Here is a 19,214-nt window from a genome sequence, read left to right as displayed (position 1 = left end):
CTGCACCCGTGTGGAATTAAATTCTAATTCACACCTACAGGGGTTTTCACACGGCCAGACACGCCCTTGTCAATGTCCCGTGTCCCTCACACGGCCATGACACGCCCGTGTCTTAACCCGTGTGCAAAAACCTGGGTATTCTATTTCTGACGTCAACATCCCTAAATTGTCACATGGCGAAGCCACACACCCGTGTACTAGGCTGTGTCCTCCACACGGCTGAGACACACGGCTGTGTCTCTGTCTGTGTGTTTATTATCATGCATACTGACTTGAAATTTTACGTGCAGGGGTCACACGGCCAAACCATACGCCCATAGGGATGACCGTGTGTCACACATGGTGTGACAGCCCAAAATTGACCCTAGTCGGGAAGTGGTTTCGGGACCGCTAAACCGAGTCACCGAAATGTTTGAATGTAATATTTATTGTCTAGAATATGTAATTATGAATGTGTGAAAATTTCAAGTTCCGATTTAGCCGATTGCATGTGAATTCAATTAGTAGGACTTGTGTGACACTTTTGAAAAGTGAAAGGCTAATCTATAAGGACCTAATAGTGCATGTAGTCAAAGGGAGGACTTGCATGTCAAATTCCCCCAAGTTCTAGTGGCCGGCCATGACAAGGATCATGGGCAAAACATGTCATGAAACATGTTTTGTTGGTGCATTAGGGAGAAACAATAAACAAATAAGTATGGGTAATAAAGAATGAAAAAAAAATGTGTGTGAGTGAACCCCCTTGCAGTGTATTGAGGAAAAGAGAAGAAAAAAATTTGTTCATCCATTTTTTCTCCTTGACTGAAAATACTAGAGGAAGGAAGGAATTTTGCTTCATGTTTGGTTTTGAAGAGGATTAGGAAGAGGTTGGCTATACTTGCATCAAGATTAAGGTATGTTTGAGGTTGTGCCATGAGATTCATGCATGTTTTAGTTGCTAGCTTGATGTTCTTGTTAGCCCATGGTTCAAATCTTTGCTATGTCATGGGAATGAAATTCGCCAAAGTGAATGTGGTGTTAATGCCATTGCATGCTAAATATCAAGCTTGATAATGAAACATGTGATGGGGATTGAGGACTCTTAGATTTTCTTTTAGCATTTTCAAGGAGATACTAAGTTCTTTGTTTAATCATGACCAAAATTATGGTGTTGTGGTATTCGCCATGGTATATCCATAAGTATGATTCATGCATGTTGCATGGTAAGTAAGATTTAAGCTTTGGATATGTGTCTATATTTGGATATAAGCCACTTGAGAATTCGCCCTTGCACCTACATGAATATATGTTTGCACATGATGTATTGGTATGTCATATATACTATTTCAAGTGTATATTTGCTTGTGATGATGTTTCGGTTATGAAGTAAATGAGAGAGGTGTATTGAGCTACGATATGTAATGCGTAGTAGTAAAATGTATGCTGTTTTGTGTGGTATTAAGTCTATAATTGGCCTCAACATGGACATGTATATTCGGCCACATGAGGGGAAATTGGTGTGCATGCATTCGGTTAGAGGCAAGCATATTGATGCCTATTCTTGGCTTAGAAAATTCGCTAAGAGGAATATTAACTAATGTGTTGAGTTCGATTCATGATTTCGCACATATGCGACTTTGATGCCTAATGAGTATATATATTGGCTAAGTATCTTGTATTCCTCTTTTCGATGCTCAAATGATTAAGTCAATTTGTTTGTTTAATTAAGCTCAAGAGCCTAGAGGATCAAGTTGGATAAGGAAGGGAAGAAGTGATCGAATACCCGCCAAATCGTTCGACCACATCCGAGGTAAGTTTTAAGCGATTAATCGTTGAGTAAATTCAATCATAATAGGACATAATGAGTTGATTTGATAAGATATGATGTGGCCATGATATGTCTTAAGCCCAAATGGTAAGTTCATAAGTGTTTGGACTTGGAAAGTTAAGAGCAAATTGTAATAAATTGCTTGGACAGCAGCAGTAATGTGATTTTAGAAAATCACTATAAATTTTTGGTGTGGAATTATAGGCTGAATAAAACATGTAATCAAAGCTTAGTTGGTCTAGTTTCTTATAAAAGAGACCGTGGAAGCAAAGGAATTTCCTATAAAGAGATATTTAAAGTTGTGCGGGACAGTGTCGGAATGACTCGAAATCCCTGTTCTGTTTTTGGAAAATCATTATAATTTGTAAAAAATGGTTATGAGATAAGATTTATATTCTTAGACTCCTTAATGAGTCTAGTTTCAAATGGAATCAAATAAAACACATTATGAATTCTGTACAATGAAAAATTTGATTCGTAGTGAAGAGTGGTCAGATTGGTCAAACAGTGAAACAGTGGAAAATTTAAGAAAAATCTGGTATTGATTGGCCAAACCTAAAATTCTTAAAATTTTATGGATGAAAGATACATGAGTCTACATTCAGGGAAAATTAACGGCAATTGATTTTGAGTTTTGTAGCTCCAGTTATAAACAATTTAGCGACTGTTGCTCAGGAAAAGAAAACTGCTTGTAGTGAATAGGTGATTTTGTTGTAAACTTTGATGAAATTATTTGAGTTGCTTATGAGCTATTGCTGAAATTGATGTACAAGAAAAATATGAAATATGTAGGAGATGTATATATGTGATAAGGCCTAATGGCCAATGTGATGAATGTGAAAGAGTATATATGTGATAAGGCCTAATGGCCAATGTGATGAATGTGAAAGAGTATATATGTGATAAGGCCTAATGGCCGATGTGATGAATGTAAAGGTGTATATATATGTGATAAGGCCTAATGGCCAATGTGATGAATGTGAAGGTGTATATATATGTGATAAGGCCTAATGGCCAATGTGATGAATGTGAAAGAGTATATATGTGATAAGGCCTAATGGTAGATGTGATGAATGTGAAGGTATATATATATGTGATAAGGCCTAATGGCCGATGTGATGAATGTGAAACATATGTGTGATATGTATATGTGGTAAAGCCGAATGGCTAATGTGAAATATATGTGTGATGTGTATATGTGGTAAAGTCAAGGGCTAATGTGAAATATATGTGTGATATGTATATGTGGTAAAGCCGAATGGCTAATGTGAAATATATGTGTGATGTGTATGTGTGGTAAAGCCGAATGGCTAATGTGAATGTTGTAACATGTGATTAAATGTACATGAAACTTGGAAATATGTTCTGGTGAGACCCGATGACTACGTGTGGAGATTATGTCCGGTAAGACCCGATGACTACGTGTGGAGATTATGTCCGGTAAGACTTCGTAATAAGAATTGCTTATAAATATACGCAATGCGAAAGGTTAAACAGTATGTACTCCAAGTTTATATATGATGCACACGAGAGCAATCTATGGGACTATTCCTATGATTATGTGACATCGGTTTAGTGTGAGAGGTTATGTGAAATCATACGATATATCTATGTCACATGAGCTCACTTTTATGTGAGAGTTTATCCGCCTATTGTATATGATGAGATGTGCATATTCGTAAAAGGGATAGTATGCCCGAAGGAAGAGTGAAACAAAAATACGAACAACTATGTTATGATTTGGTTGTTATCTGTTGACACCGCTTAAAACTTACTAAGCACTATAATGCTTACTCTGCTTACTTTGTTTCCTCCGTTTTATAGATCTCATTGGAAGCTACGGGCTCGGGGATCGTCAAGAACTAGTCACACTATCACTACCCACCGCTTGGTACTGCTACGCTTTTGGGAATATCTTATGGCATGTATGGAATAAACTAGTAGTGAGAGGATATTTTGGTCAATGTATAGGACTACCCCTTTTGTTGTGGGTCATGGTCCCTTTGGATTTGTATAATTTTAGATAGCCATGTGAAAATGGCTTATAAATGTTTTGTGCATAATGTTATAATCATTCGATATGTATATGCTCATTAAGAGGCATGGAAATGTTTGGCAACGATCAGCCATTAGAATGGTTCATCTTGATTATATTTTGGACTATATATGCAAGAGGGTTAGTTGAGTGATAGAAACTATGTGTTAGATAAAGTCTACCCTAAAAATAGATGCTGGCAGCAGCAGTGATGTGCATGTGAAAAATCACTAAAAATAGTAGAGATGGAATTAAATAGTGAATAAATTATGTAAATGAGCCTTGATGAATCTACTTTCATATGGAAGAAACGAAATGGTCATATGAGTTGTATGTTAAGAGATATTTAGGTTTTTGTGAAACAGGGCCAGAACGGTTTCTGGAATCCCTGTTCCGACTTTGGAAATTCATTGTAAATTAACCAGAGATAATTAGGAGTCATGCCATATATGCATAGATTCCTCTCTGAGTTTAGTTTCTATAGAAACAAACGGCATCAGTATTGAAGCCCTGTACAGGGAGATATCCAATTCGTAATGTGTGAAGGTCAGTGTAGTCGAACCCTGGATTAGGGGAAACTTTAACTAATAAACTGTACTAATTGGCCGACCAAAAATTCTAAGAAAAAATATGTAGATGGACATATGAGTCTAGTTTCAGGGAAAAATTACGAATCTGATTTTTGAGTTGTAGAACTCAAGTTATGATTTTTAAGGTGACAGTGATGCAGTTAGCCAGTCGTCTGGAAAAATTTTTAATTGGACTGCGAGAGTAAATGAATTAGTCGGTTAGCACCTCGTGTTCGACTCCGGTAACGGTCTCGGGTATGGGGTGTTACAATTTTATTGGTATCAGAGCTACGGTTTAGTCGATTCTAGGACTAACGTAGCACGCGTGAGTCTATTTATACATGCCATAAAGTGATAAAATGATAGTGTGATGATTTTTGACTAGTAAAAGGTGGTTGCTGTATTGTAATGAATCTTGATCCCGATCGAGCTGTAACAAGCTTCTGACTATGAGAATTTGCGATATAACTTCACTTAGATATGCCTAAACTATTAAGTTGATTAGGTACGTATCATGTACTCGTATTTGAATTTCGATTCGGATTGAATTAAGGGTATATGTGATTTTTGTATGTGGCTATGGAGCTGGAAGTTGAATGGTTGATAAGCATGTTGTGTTTGTATTCAAGTAATGTAAATGATATACTAATGTGTATTGCTATATGTGTATATGTACATGAGAATTGAGAATGAAATATGGATGTGACGTGATTGTTGATATATGTGTACATGAGCATTTGAATGATACCCGGGCTAAGTCCCGAAGGCATTTATGCTAGTGAATATATCCTGCTAAGACCAAGGCATTTGTGTGAGTTGTTATACCCGGGTTAAGACCAAGGCAATTGTGCTTGTGGTTATATCCGCTAAGTTCAAGAGCATTCGTGCTAGTGATGTATCCGGACTAAGTTCAAGAGCATTCGTGCTAGTGATGTATCTGGCTAAATTCAAGAGCATTCGTGCTAGTGATGTATCCGGACTAAGTTCAAGAGCATTCGTGCTAGTGATGTATCCGGCTAGGTCCCAAGAGCAATCATGCTTTGGTGACGTGTATTCGCCTTCGTGCCTAGTAGGCTTCGTCGTGGTAAATTGAGCAAAGTTTAAGTGTTCATTACTATACTAATTCAAATTTATATGAGACGATATGTTTAAAAGTGTACATATGTGATGTTTATAGAATTGGGTAAGTCATTTCAATGTGTAATAACGAATGAATAAGAGCACTATGTGTGTGAATGATTAGAGGCACTGTGTGTGTGTAAATCCTTTAACCGAGCACTATGAGTGCGAGATCGGTCGATGGGCACTAAGTGTGTGAAGTGGAATTATGTAAGACCTCGTCTGGGACGAAGGCATTGATTTGAGATAATGTGTAAGACCATGCATGGGACATGGCATCGGCTCGATATATGAGAATATGTAAGACCATATCTAGGATATGGCATTGTAAGAGCTATATGTGCTTGAATTAGTTGAGCCCTTACAAGTAAGTAGTCGCTCGCTTGATAAACGAGCTACCGGCCCTTAGGCTAAGTTGATCTTTTGTGTATGAACATAAGGGTTGGTAATGTGAAGTAAGTTTTGAGTAAATAGAGCTTAAATTATGATTTGATTAGATCATGTTTTAAGCAAATCGAAATCATGCTCTTGGTGTGTGGCTATTGAGCCGAAATTGTAAATATGATAAGTGTCTTGTGTTTGAGCTTTGGTAATGAGAATGTAATAAGAATGTGTATTGATTTGTTGATATATGTGCTTGGTTATTCGAATGGTATCCGGCTAAGTCCCAAGGCTTTTGTGCTAGCGACTAAATCCGGGCTAATTCTCAAGGCAATTGTGCGAATCACTATAACCGACTATGTCCCAAGACAATCGAGCGAGTCGCTATATCCGGTTAAATCCAGAAGGTACGTGATTCGGAGATGAGCAATCTTGCTGTAAAATTTCAGTTAATACGCTTGCAAAAAATTCCAGCAATGAGGTATGTTCATATGTGCTGAATGAATTAAATGTTCGTGTGTGAAAGTTGAATATTGAGATACGATGGAGTTATAAAGGATATTTATTGGGATGTTTGAGTATATGTGTAATTTCGGCCAGGTTACAGCTTATACATGGATGAAAATGTGGGTTACAAAAATGTGGGTTGATGATGTGAATTATACATGTTAGTATGTGCTTGATATGTGTTTGAAATGCATTTGTGAATTAAATTAAGTGATTATTGCTTATGAAATCAAGAGAATGAGATATATGTGCATACTTGTAGAAATGTTCATATGGATGTAATTCAATAAGAGGACGTTATCCTAAACCATGTGTCGGTAAGATTTTCGGGGACGAAAATTTCTTAAGTGGGGGAGAGTTGTGACAGCCCAAAATTGACCCTAATCGGGAAGTGGTTTCGAGACCGCTAAACCGAGTCACCGAAATGTTTGAATGTAATATTTATTGTCTAGAATATGTAATTATGAATGTGTGAAAATTTCAAGTTCCGATTTAGCCGATTGCATGTGAATTCAATTAGTAGGACTTGTGTGACACTTTTGAAAAGTGAAAGGCTAATCTATAAGGACCTAATAGTGCATGTAGTCAAAGGGGAGGACTTGCATGTGAAATTTCCCCAAGTTCTAGTGGCCGGCCATGACAAGGAATCATGGGCAAAACATGTCATGAAACATGTTTTGTTGGTGCATTAGGGAGAAACAATAAACAAATAAGTATGGGTAATAAAGAATGAAAAAAAAATGTGTGTGAGTGAACCCCCCCTTGCCGTGTATTGAGGAAAAGAGAAGAAAAAAAAATTTGTTCATCCATTTTTCTCCCTTGACCGAAAATACTAGAGGAAGGAAGGAATTTTGCTTCATGTTTGGTTTTGAAGAGGATTAGGAAGAGGTTGGCTATACTTGCATCAAGATTAAGGTATGTTTGAGGTTGTGCCATGAGATTCATGCATGTTTTTAGTTGCTAGCTTGATGTTCTTGTTAGCCCATGGTTCAAATCTTTGCTATGTCATGGGAATGAAATTCGGCCAAAGTGAATGTGGTGTTAATGCCATTGCATGCTAAATATCAAGCTTGATAATGAAACATGTGATGGGGGATTGAGGACTCTTAGATTTTCTTTTAGCATTTTCGAAGGAGATACTAAGTTCTTTGTTTAATCATGACCAAAATTATGGTGTTGTGGTATTCGGCCATGGTATATCCATAAGTATGATTCATGTAATATCCTGATTTTGGGCCTAGTCGGAATAGTGGTTTCGTGACCACAAAATCCGAGATATAAATAATTATTTTATGATTATTTTAAGGTCTATGATATGATTGCATGATTGTGTGAAAATTTCGTGAATTTATGCATAAAGTGCTTAATTTGAAATTTGGGACTAAATTGAATAAATTGTAAAACTTGTGTTCTAGAAGTATTTTGCATAAAATTGAATTAGATTATTAATTAGAGGTCCTTAGAGAGTAATTTTACCAATTTCTAAGTCTATGGACAAAAATTGGACATGGATGGAATTTTTGGAAAGTTTAGTAGTAAGGGCATTTTGGTCATTTAGGGGTAAAATGAATTAAAATACAAAATTAAAAGCCAATTTTGCTCATCTTCAACCCCATGGCCGAATATAGCAAGGAGAAACCATGGCTAGGGTTTTCAAGCTTCCAAGCTCGATTGTAAGTTCGTTCTAGCCTCGTTTTTAATGATTTTTACGTTTTTGGAGTCCCTAGCTCGATTTAGCTTATGCTAGCAATAATTTAACCTAGGGTTTATATTTGGAAAAATACCCATAGGTGAAATTTGTGTATTTTGGTGTTTTATGATAGAATATGAGCTTTTAAATTATGTTAGACAACTTGTGCTACTCGGTTTTAAGTGAAAACGAGCAAAAGGCTTAATTCCAAAAATACCTAATAGTCATAAGTACATGTTAGAGTGAGAATTTGATGTTGCCATAGAAGGAAAAATGATCAGCATGTCATAAAACATAAGAAAATAGGCCGAATTTTAATTTACGAGCTTTGGGGCAAAAGTGTAAATATGCAAAAGTTTAGGGCAAAATTGTAATTTTTCAAAAATATGATTTTGGGTCAATTTGAATAATGCGAGTCCTAATTAGACTATATTTTAAATGATAGAGCAAGGAAAACTGAAATTCGGGCTAAAATGGGGAAAATACCAAGTTGTGGACGAAATGGTAAAATAGCCATTTTCGCATACGAGGTAAGTTCATGTGTAAATAATGTAGCATAATTGTTATTTTTAAGTTATTGATATTAATTATGTGTTATGCTGAATTTTATTATGAAATGTATGCTTTGTGGTTAATTTCAAATAATATGTAAATTATGTGAACTACTTGTTAAATATAATTGTTACTGAGTATTGATTTCGGCATTCTACTAAGAGGCAAGGATAAGTGTTCGAGGAAAAGCCCGCTTGAACCTTAGGAATAGATTAGGATACAAGTGACATGTCACTAGGATGGTTGAGCATCCGAACTCGTTGAGTTGAGTCCGAGTTCACTTATGGATGCGAATGTCCGAACTCGTTGAGTTGAGTCCGAGTTCGTGAGATGTAACTAGGCATCCGAACTCGTTGAGTTGAGTCCGAGTTCACTTATGGATGCGAACGCCTCGAGCTCGTTGAGTTGAGTCCGAGTTTGCTTATGGGCGGTTACATGATTGCTTGATTGAATATGTGGCACTTATGTGCAAGTTATCCATGTATCCAATTATATTCGATGTGTTCAACGGGTAAAGTTCTACTCAAATGGAGGAATACTCAAGATGAAAGGGACGTATTGGTAAGTGTTGTGAAATGGATAATTTGAACAGGTATGTACTTAACCCTCGGGTTGAAAACTCGATATAACAACAATATGGTAAGATGATAAATGAAAAGGTGATATGAATGTCTTGGTGATGATTATGCAAATGATGTTTTATGTTTGCTTATATGGTTATGTTACTTGCTATTTGCATGTGAGCTTACTAAGCATTTATGCTTACTCCTCCTTTTCATTCCTTGTAGTGTTGACAAGCCAGCTCGAGAAATCGGAAACGGTCGGAGGCACGCTCACACTATCCGTATACCATCTTGACATAATGGCTTGTATATTTTGAGTATGGCATGTATAGCATTATAATCATTTTGTATATATGGTCTTATGATATGGTTATTGAGTGGTATGGAGATAGAAATGCTTGGTAATGATTAGCCATTGGAATGGCTAATCATGATCATATTTGGTATTATGTATGTCAAATTGCTAGCTAATCCATGGAAACCATGAAATAGGTAAAATTTACCATAAAATAGATTCAGACAGCAGCAGTGACGTGAGTTTGAAAAATCACTAAAAATAGTATAAATGGAATTAAATAATGAATAAATTATGGAATCGAAGCTTGATGAGTCTATTTTCATATGGAATAAGCAAAACAGGTATATGAGCTATATTTTATGAGATGTTTAAATTTTTGTGAAACAGGGCCAGAGCGATTTCTGGATCCCCTGTTCTGACTTTGGAAATTCACCATAAATTTTACAAAGATAATTAGAAGTCATGCTTTATATTTACAGATTCCTTATTTAGTCTAGTTTTATTAGAGATAAACGGCATAGTCATTGAAGCTCTGTACAGGGAGATATCTGATTCGTAATACACTGAGGTCAGAGTAGTTGAACCCTGAAATAGGGGAGACTTTAACTAATAAACTGTACTAATTGGCCCAACCAAAAATTCTAGGAAAAAATTAGTAGATATATATATGAGTCTAGTTTCAGGAAAAATTTACGGAATTGGATTTCGAGTTTCAGTAACTCGAGATATGATTTTAAAACGACTGTGATGCAGTTAGCCAGCTTGTCTGGAAATTTTAAAATGAATTGTATGAGCTGTTTAATTAATGAATTAAGTCCGTTAACACCTCGTGTTCGACTCAAACAACGGTCTCGGTGCACGGGTGTTACATTTAGTGGTATCGAGCAGGTTTAGTCGGTTCTCGGACTAACCTAGCATGTGTAAAAGTTTAGCTATACATGCCACCGATATGTGATAGTGTGATGTCTTCCGACGCGTATAAGTACCGCCTTATTTAGACAGGTACTCTCCAACCCAAGCTGCGCCAACCATGTTCAATGTTAAGTAAAGGTATTTGAGTAAAATTATGATTATGATAAGTCTCGGTTCAGAAAAGTATGAATAAAGGTTTATGATACATATGTGATAATATGTGAGATGAAAGTTCATGTTGTGATAAATATTCATATTTGCTTAATGCTCATATGATGTAGTGTATGTGGCTTACTTGATAAGATGAACGGAATAAATAGAAAGTAGTAGAGGTATGAATAAAAGTCATAATATTATGATACTGAATGAAAATGTCCTTGTCTTGATTGGATGTCGAATGTTGATGAATGTTAATGGTATATAATTTTTATGAGGTAAAGGATTATAATGAAATGAACTTATCTATGTTAAATTGTTGGACTGAATTATATGATTGTAATGATATGTACATGATGATGCACGAAATGAAAGTTGTGATTGTGATGCAAATATCTATGTTTGTTTGGCCTTATATAATGTCATGAGCATGAATTAATTTAATTAATTGAATGGATAAGTAAAGTCGTCTAGAAAACATAGAATGTATGCATAAGTATATTGTCTAAATGGGACAATAGGAAAATTGGTGTAAGCCAACATGAATGAATGACATGATTTTGATGATGTTACTATGATGATGGAAGTTGTGTCATATGTGTATGTATAAGAAAGTCGAGTCGAGGTCCTACAACCCTCCCCTTACCAAAGTGGTACTTATAATGGAATTTCATGAGATTTGTATTGAATAAGTTTTCGGTTGAGAACCCAAAGAGTTCAATGATAGAATAATTATAAGTATGATCCGAGATTGAAAATGAGCTGATAAGTAAAGTCGAGCCGAAAGTATCGGATTGACGTAAAATTATTGGAGTTATGCACTGTCCTAGTTAGAAAAGGAATTCTCCTTGGTAAATCGAATTACTCAAGTGCAAGGTCGAGAAAAGTGTAAATCGAAATTTATTCGAATTGGCCTTTTTAGTGAATGGTTTAATATAAAATTTGTGACGGCAGAACTAGTTGGGGAAATGATATTTCAAATGTGAATTATCCGAGTGTGACAGCTTATGACCGACAGATTTAGCGATCTCTTTTGAGATGTTCTATGTGTTCACCCGTTCTCGAAATATTTCTATGGCTATTGATCTTCAAGAAATTCTTGTTATATGGGAATGTCTTCTAATTCGGTGTTGGATGAAAGCATTGGTAGTCCGACCGGTCTATAATTTATATTGCTCTATTTCATCGGGTATTCTATTTCATTTCGTCGATAAGAATTGATGAGAGAATACGTATGATATTATGATTCTGCTTTTCTACTTGATGCTTCATCGATATATATGTTTGGGAAGATATATTGATCTTGTTATATTTGATTTCATGGGATTAAATGATGTTTTCTTCGGACTTTCTTTCTTTGAAGAATTATCGGGTATTCCGTATTTTCTCTATGAGTTTGGTTTTCGATTCTCCAAGATAGTATCGTATCTTGGGTTTCTTTATCCCGGATCTCTTTATTCGGATTTCTTTATTCGGGTTTCTCTATCTTGGATTTCTTTATTCGGTTTTCTTGTTATCTTTGTTCCATAATTTGTCAATTATGACTCATGTTCGAAGTACGTTCTTCAGCTCGTGATAATCATGTCAAATATGACTATACTTCTAATTTGATCTTGGTAATGTGGTGATTTTAGTATTGGGATTTTTCTAATTTCGTAAGGATTTGACATCAAGAAAGGCATAGGTGATAAAAGCGAGTTTTAGTCGGTATGGTAAATTATTTATTTGAAAGATTTCATGTGACAATTATGTCGATTATTTTTCCCAAGTTTGATAATAGAATTTCATTTTGTACAGATCAAAGAGTAAATAGTTTGAACGAGAAGTCTATATTTAATAGAAAGAGTTGAATATTAGTTTAAGTCACTACGAATGATAAGGTTTCCATCTTGTGAAAGCTGAAAAGTTTATTACATGTTGACAGAGTTCGGATAGATGAGAATATTGGTAACCAAGCGTCCGAACTAGACTAGTCTACATTGAGCAATGACTTCGACTTTCAAGAATGTATTGTTGTATGAATTGTGATGTGTTTCAAGACAAGGAGGTAATGTGATAGTTTAGAGCATCCGATGTTACATAAAATCGGAGTTGTTAAAGGGGTTAAAGCCGAGCATTGGGATCTATCAAAATTATCCTTGTCAATGTTGATATTGGGATGGAAATGAGAAGGATTATTCTTGAGGCCATATCGTAATTATTTCTATGGCGAAAGAGGAAAATGTGATGTATCCTATTGTTAAATGTTTGGCGAGATCTATAAATCACATCTGATTGAATGAATTCCTACTCATCGATTCATGGAATTTCGTGTCTCTTTAATTGTCGGATTTCTTGGAATTTCGGTCTCCATTAAATCAAGTTGAGATCCGTGTTTTATGTCATGATATCATGGGAAATTGAGAAGGGTTGAAAATTTAAGAACAATTGAGAGTTGAGACGTAAGCTTTTAGATCATATGAGAAATTGAAGAGATGTATTGGAGGTGCAGTCTAAGTGCAAGTTCTTGACACCAAATATGAGATTAAAAGTGAAGACCACTTTTCGGTAAGATTTTCTGGGACGAAAATCCCGAAGGGGAGAGTTGTAATATCCTGATTTTGGGCCTAGTCGGAATAGTGGTTTCGTGACCACAAAATCCGAGATATAAATAATTATTTTATGATTATTTTAAGGTCTATGATATGATTGCATGATTGTGTGAAAATTTCGTGAATTTATGCATAAAGTGCTTAATTTGAAATTTGGGACTAAATTGAATAAATTGCAAAACTTGTGTTCTAGAAGTATTTTGCATAAAATTGAATTAGATTATTAATTAGAGGTCCTTAAAGAGTAATTTTACCAATTTCTAAGTCTATGGACAAAAATTGGACATGGATGGAATTTTGGAAAGTTTAGTAGTAAGGGCATTTTGGTCATTTAGGGGTAAAATGAATTAAAATACAAAATTAAAAGCCAATTTTGCTCATCTTCAACCCCATGGCCGAATATAGCAAGGAGAAACCATGGCTAGGGTTTTCAAGCTTCTAAGCTCGATTGTAAGTTCGTTCTAGCCTCGTTTTTAATGATTTTTACGTTTTTGGAGTCCCTAGCTCGATTTAGCTTATGCTAGCAATAATTTAACCTAGGGTTTATATTTGGAAAAATACCCATAGGTGAAATTTGTGTATTTTGGTGTTTTATGATAGAATATGAGCTTTTAAATTATGTTAGACAACTTGTGCTACTCGGTTTTAAGTGAAAACGAGCAAAGGGCTTAATCGGTAAAAATACCTAATAGTCATAAGTACATGTTAGAGTGAGAATTTGATGTTGCCATAGAAGGAAAAATGATCAGCATGTCATAAAACATAAGAAAATAGGCCGAATTTTAATTTACGAGCTTTGGGGCAAAAGTGTAAATATGCAAAAGTTTAGGGCAAAATTGTAATTTTTCAAAATATGATTTTGGGTCAATTTGAATAATGTGAGTCCTAATTAGACTATATTTTAAATGATAGAGCAAGGAAAACTGAAATTCGGGCTAAAATGGGGAAAATACCAAGTTGTGGACGAAATGGTAAAAATAGCCATTTTCGCATACGAGGTAAGTTCATGTGTAAATAATGTAGCATAATTGTTATTTTTAAGTTATTGATATTAATTATGTGTTATGCTGAATTTTATTATGAAATGTATGCTTTGTGGTTAATTTCAAATAATATGTAAATTATGTGAACTACTTGTTAAATATAATTGTTACCGAGTATTGATTTCGGCATTCTACGGAAGACGGCAAGGATAAGTGTTCGAGGAAAAAGCCCGTTTGAACCTTAGGAATAGATTAGGATACAAGTGACATGTCACTAGGATGGTTGAGCATCCGAACTCGTTGAGTTGAGTCCGAGTTCACTTATGGATGCGAATGTCCGAACTCGTTGAGTTGAGTCCGAGTTCGTGAGATGTAACTAGGCATCCGAACTCGTTGAGTTGAGTCCGAGTTCACTTATGGATGCGAACGCCGAGCTCGTTGAGTTGAGTCCGAGTTTGCTTATGGGCGGGTTACATGATTGCTTGATTGAATATGTGGCACTTATGTGCAAGTTATCCATGTATCCAAATTATATTCGATGTGTTCAACGGGTAAAGTTCTACTCAAATGGAGGAATACTCAAGATGAAAGGGACGTATTGGTAAGTGTTGTGAAATGGATAATTTGAACAGGTATGTACTTAACCCTCGGGTTGAAAACTCGATATAACAACAATATGGTAAGATGATAAATGAAAAGGTGATATGAATGTCTTGGTGATGATTATGCAAATGATGTTTTATGTTTGCTTATATGGTTATGTTACTTGCTATTTGCATGTGAGCTTACTAAGCATTTATGCTTACTCCTCCTTTTCATTCCTTGTAGTGTTGACAAGCCAGCTCGAAATCGGAAACGGTCGGAGGCACGCTCACACTATCCGTATACCATCTTGACATAATGGCTTGTATATTTTGAGTATGGCATGTATAGCATTATAATCATTTTGTATATATGGTCTTATGATATGGTTATTGAGTGGTATGGAGATAGAAATGCTTGGTAATGATTAGCCATTGGAATGGCTAATCATGATCATATTTGGTATTATGTATGTCAAATTGCTAGCTAATCCATGGAAACCATGAAATAGGTAAAATTTACCATAAAATAGATTCAGACAGCAGCAGTGACGTGAGTTTGAAAAATCACTAAAAATAGTATAAATGGAATTAAATAATGAATAAATTATGGAATCGAATCTTGATGAGTCTATTTTCATATGGAATAAGCGAAACAGGTATATGAGCTATATTTTATGAGATGTTTAAATTTTTGTGAAACAGGGCCAGAGCGATTTCTGGATCCCTGTTCTGACTTTGGAAATTCACCATAAATTTTACAAAGATAATTAGAAGTCATGCTTTATATTTACAGATTCCTTATTGAGTCTAGTTTTATTAGAGATAAACGGCATAGTCATTGAAGCTCTGTACAGGAGATATCTGATTCGTAATACACTGAGGTCAGAGTAGTTGAACCCTGAAATAGGGAGACTTTAACTAATAAACTGTACTAATTGGCCCAACCAAAATTCTAGGAAAAAATTAGTAGATATATATATGAGTCTAGTTTCAGGAAAAATTTACGGAATTGGATTTCGAGTTTCGTAACTCGAGATATGATTTTTAAAACGACTGTGATGCAGTTAGCCAGCTTGTCTGGAAATTTTAAAATGAATTGTATGAGCTGTTTAATTAATGAATTAAGTCCGTTAACACCTCGTGTTCGACTCCGGAAACGGTCTCGGGTACGGGGTGTTACAATTCATGCATGTTGCATGGTAAGTAAGATTTAAGCTTTGGATATGTGTATATATTTGGATATAAGCCACTTGAGAATTCGGCCCTTGCACCTACATGAATATATGTTTGCACATGATGTATTGGTATGACATATATACTATTTCAAGTGTATATTTGCTTGTGATGATGTTTCGGTTATGAAGTAAATGAGAGAGGTGTATTGAGCTACGATATGTAATGCGTTAGTAGTAAAATGTATGCTGTTTTGTGTGGTATTATGTATAATTGGCCTCAACATGGACATGTATATTCGGCCACATGAGGGAAATTGGTGTGCATGCATTCGGTTAGAGGCAAGCATATTGATGCCTATTCTTGGCTTAGAAAATTCAGCTAAGAGGAATATTAACTAATGTGTTGAGTTCGATTCATGATTTCGCACATATGCGACTTTGATGCCTAATGAGTATATAGATTGGCTAAGTATCTTGTATTCCTCTTTTCGATGCTCAAATGATTAAGTCAATTTTTTGTTTAATTAAGCTCAAGAGCCTAGAGGATCAAGTTGGATAAGGGAAGGGAAGAAGTGATCGAATAGCCGCCGAAATCATTCGACCACATCCGAGGTAAGTTTTAAGCGATTAATCGTTGAGTAAATTCAATCATAATAGGACATAAGGAGTTGATTTGATAAGATATGATGTGGCCATGATATGTCTTAAGCCCAAATGGTAAGTTCATAAGTGTTTTGGACTTGGAAAGTTAAGAGCAAATTGTAATAAATTGCTTGGACAGCAGCAGTAATGTGATTTTAGAAAATCACTATAAATTTTTGGTGTGGAATTATAGGCTGAATAAAACATGTAATCAAAGCTTAGTTGGTCTAGTTTCTTATAAAAGAAACCGTGGAAGCAAAGGAATTTCCTATAAAGAGATATTTAAAGTTGTGCGGGACAGTGTCGGAATGACTCCGAAATCCCCTGTTCTGGTTTTGGAAAATCATTATAATTTGTAAAAAAATGGTTATGAGATAAGATTTATATTCTTAAACTCCTTAATGAGTCTAGTTTCAAATGGAATCAAATAAAACACATTATGAATTCTGTACAATGAAAAATTTGATTCGTAGTGAAGAGTGGTCAGATTGGTCAAACAGTGAAACAGTGGAAATTTTAAGAAAAATCTGGTATTGATTGGCCAAACCTGAAATTCTGAAAATTTTATGGATGAAAGATACATGAGTCTACATTCGGGGAAAATTAACGGCAATTGATTTTGAGTTTTGTAGCTCCAGTTATAAACAATTTAGCGACTGTTGCTCAGGAAAAGAAAACTGCTTGTAGTGAATAGGTGATTTTGTTGTAAACTTTGATGAAATTATTTGAGTTGCTTATGAGCTATTGCTGAAATTGATGTACAAGAAAAATATGAAATATGTAGGAGATGTATATATGTGATAAGGCCTAATGGCCAATGTGATGAATGTGAAAGAGTATATATGTGATAAGGCCTAATGGCCATGTGATGAATGTGAAAGAGTATATATGTGATAAGGCCTAATGGCCGATGTGATGAATGTAAAGGTGTATATATATGTGATAAGGCCTAATGGCCAATGTGATGAATGTGAAGGTGTATATATATGTGATAAGGCCTAATGGCCAATGTGATGAATGTGAAAGAGTATATATGTGATAAGGCCTAATGGCCGATGTGATGAATGTGAAGGTATATATATATGTGATAAGGCCTAATGGCCGATGTGATGAATGTGAAACATATGTGTGATATGTATATGTGGTAAAGCCGAATGGCTAATGTGAAATATATGTGTGATGTGTATATGTGGTAAAGCCGAAGGGCTAATGTGAAATATATGTGTGATATGTATATGTGGTAAAGCCGAATGGCTAATGTGAAATATATGTGTGATGTATATGTGTGGTAAAGCCGAATGGCTAATGTGAATGTTGTAACATGTGATTAAATGTACATGAAACTTGAAATATGTTCCGGTGAGACCCGATGACTACGTGTGGAGATTATGTCCGGTAAGACCTGATGACTACATGTGGAGATTATGTCCGGGTAAGACTTAGTAATAAGAATTGCTTATAAATATACGCAATGCGAAAGGCTAAACAGTATGTACTCCAAGTTTATATATGATGCACACGAGAGCAATCTATGGGACTATTCCTATGATTATGTGACATCGGTTTAGTGTGAGAGGTTATGTGAAATCATACGATATATCTATGTCACATGAGCTCACTTTATGTGAGAGTTTATCGCCTATTGTATATGATGAGATGTGCATATTCGGAAAAGGGATAGTATGCCCAAGGAAGAGTGAAATAAAAATACGAACAACTATGTTATGATTTGGTTGTTATTTGTTGACACCGCTTAAAACTTACTAAGCAATCGTAATGCTTACTCTGCTTACTTTGTTTCCTCTGTTTTATAGATCTCATTGGAAGCTACAGTGCTCGGGGATCGTCAACAACTAGTCACACTATCACTACCCACCGCTTGGTACTGCTACGTTTTGGGAATATCTTATGGCATGTATGGAATAAACTAGTAGTGAGAGGATATTTTGGTCAATGTATAGGACTACCCCTTTTGTTGTGGGTCATGGTCCCTTTGGATTTGTATAATTTTAGATAGCCATGCGAAAATGGCTTATAAATGTTTTGAGCATAATGTTATAATCATTCGATATGTATATGCTCATTAAGAGGCATGGAAATGTTTGGCAACGATCAGCCATTAGAATGGTTCATCTTGATTATATTTTAGACTATATATGCAAGAGGGTTAGTTGAGTCATAGAAACTATGTGTTAGATAAAGTCTACCCTAAAAATAGATGCTGGCAGCAGCAGTGATGTGCATGTGAAAAATCACTAAAAATAGTAGAGATAGAATTAAATAGTGAATAAATTATGTAAATGAGCCTTGATGAATATACTTTCATATGGAAGAAACGAAACGGTCATATGAGTTGTATGTTAAGAGATATTTAGGTTTTTGTGAAACAATGCCAGAACGGTTTCTGGAATCCCTATTCCGACTTTGGAAATTCATTGTAAATTAACCAGAGATAATTAGGAGTCATGCCATATATTCATAGATTCCTCTCTGAGTTTAGTTTCTATAGAAACAAACGGCATCAGTATTGAAGCCCCATGCAGGAGATATCCAATTCGTAATGTGTGAAGGTCAGTGTAGTCGAACCCTGGATTAGGGAAACTTTAACTAATAAACTGTACTAATTGGCCGACCAAAATTCTAAGAAAAA

The 19,214-nt window shown here is 35.4% G+C and overlaps 1 long non-coding RNA gene across 1 annotated transcript in view; it reads left to right on the top strand.

Moving 5' to 3' along the window:
• The window catches only part of LOC128295633 (uncharacterized), a 66,076-nt gene extending 51,732 nt beyond the window's left edge, over positions 1 to 14,344 (top strand). The window contains exon 2 of the long non-coding RNA XR_008286187.1: positions 14,093 to 14,344. This is a non-coding gene — a long non-coding RNA (uncharacterized LOC128295633). The remainder of the gene's footprint in view (positions 1 to 14,092) is intronic.
• The last annotated feature ends 4,870 nt before the right edge of the window (positions 14,345 to 19,214 follow it).

The sequence above is a fragment of the Gossypium arboreum genome, chromosome 7 (genome assembly GCF_025698485.1).
Source record: "Gossypium arboreum isolate Shixiya-1 chromosome 7, ASM2569848v2, whole genome shotgun sequence".
Taxonomy (NCBI): Eukaryota; Viridiplantae; Streptophyta; class Magnoliopsida; order Malvales; family Malvaceae; genus Gossypium; species Gossypium arboreum.
The sequence above is the reverse complement of the archived record's forward strand: the minus strand, read 5'-3'. Positions and strand labels throughout refer to the sequence as shown.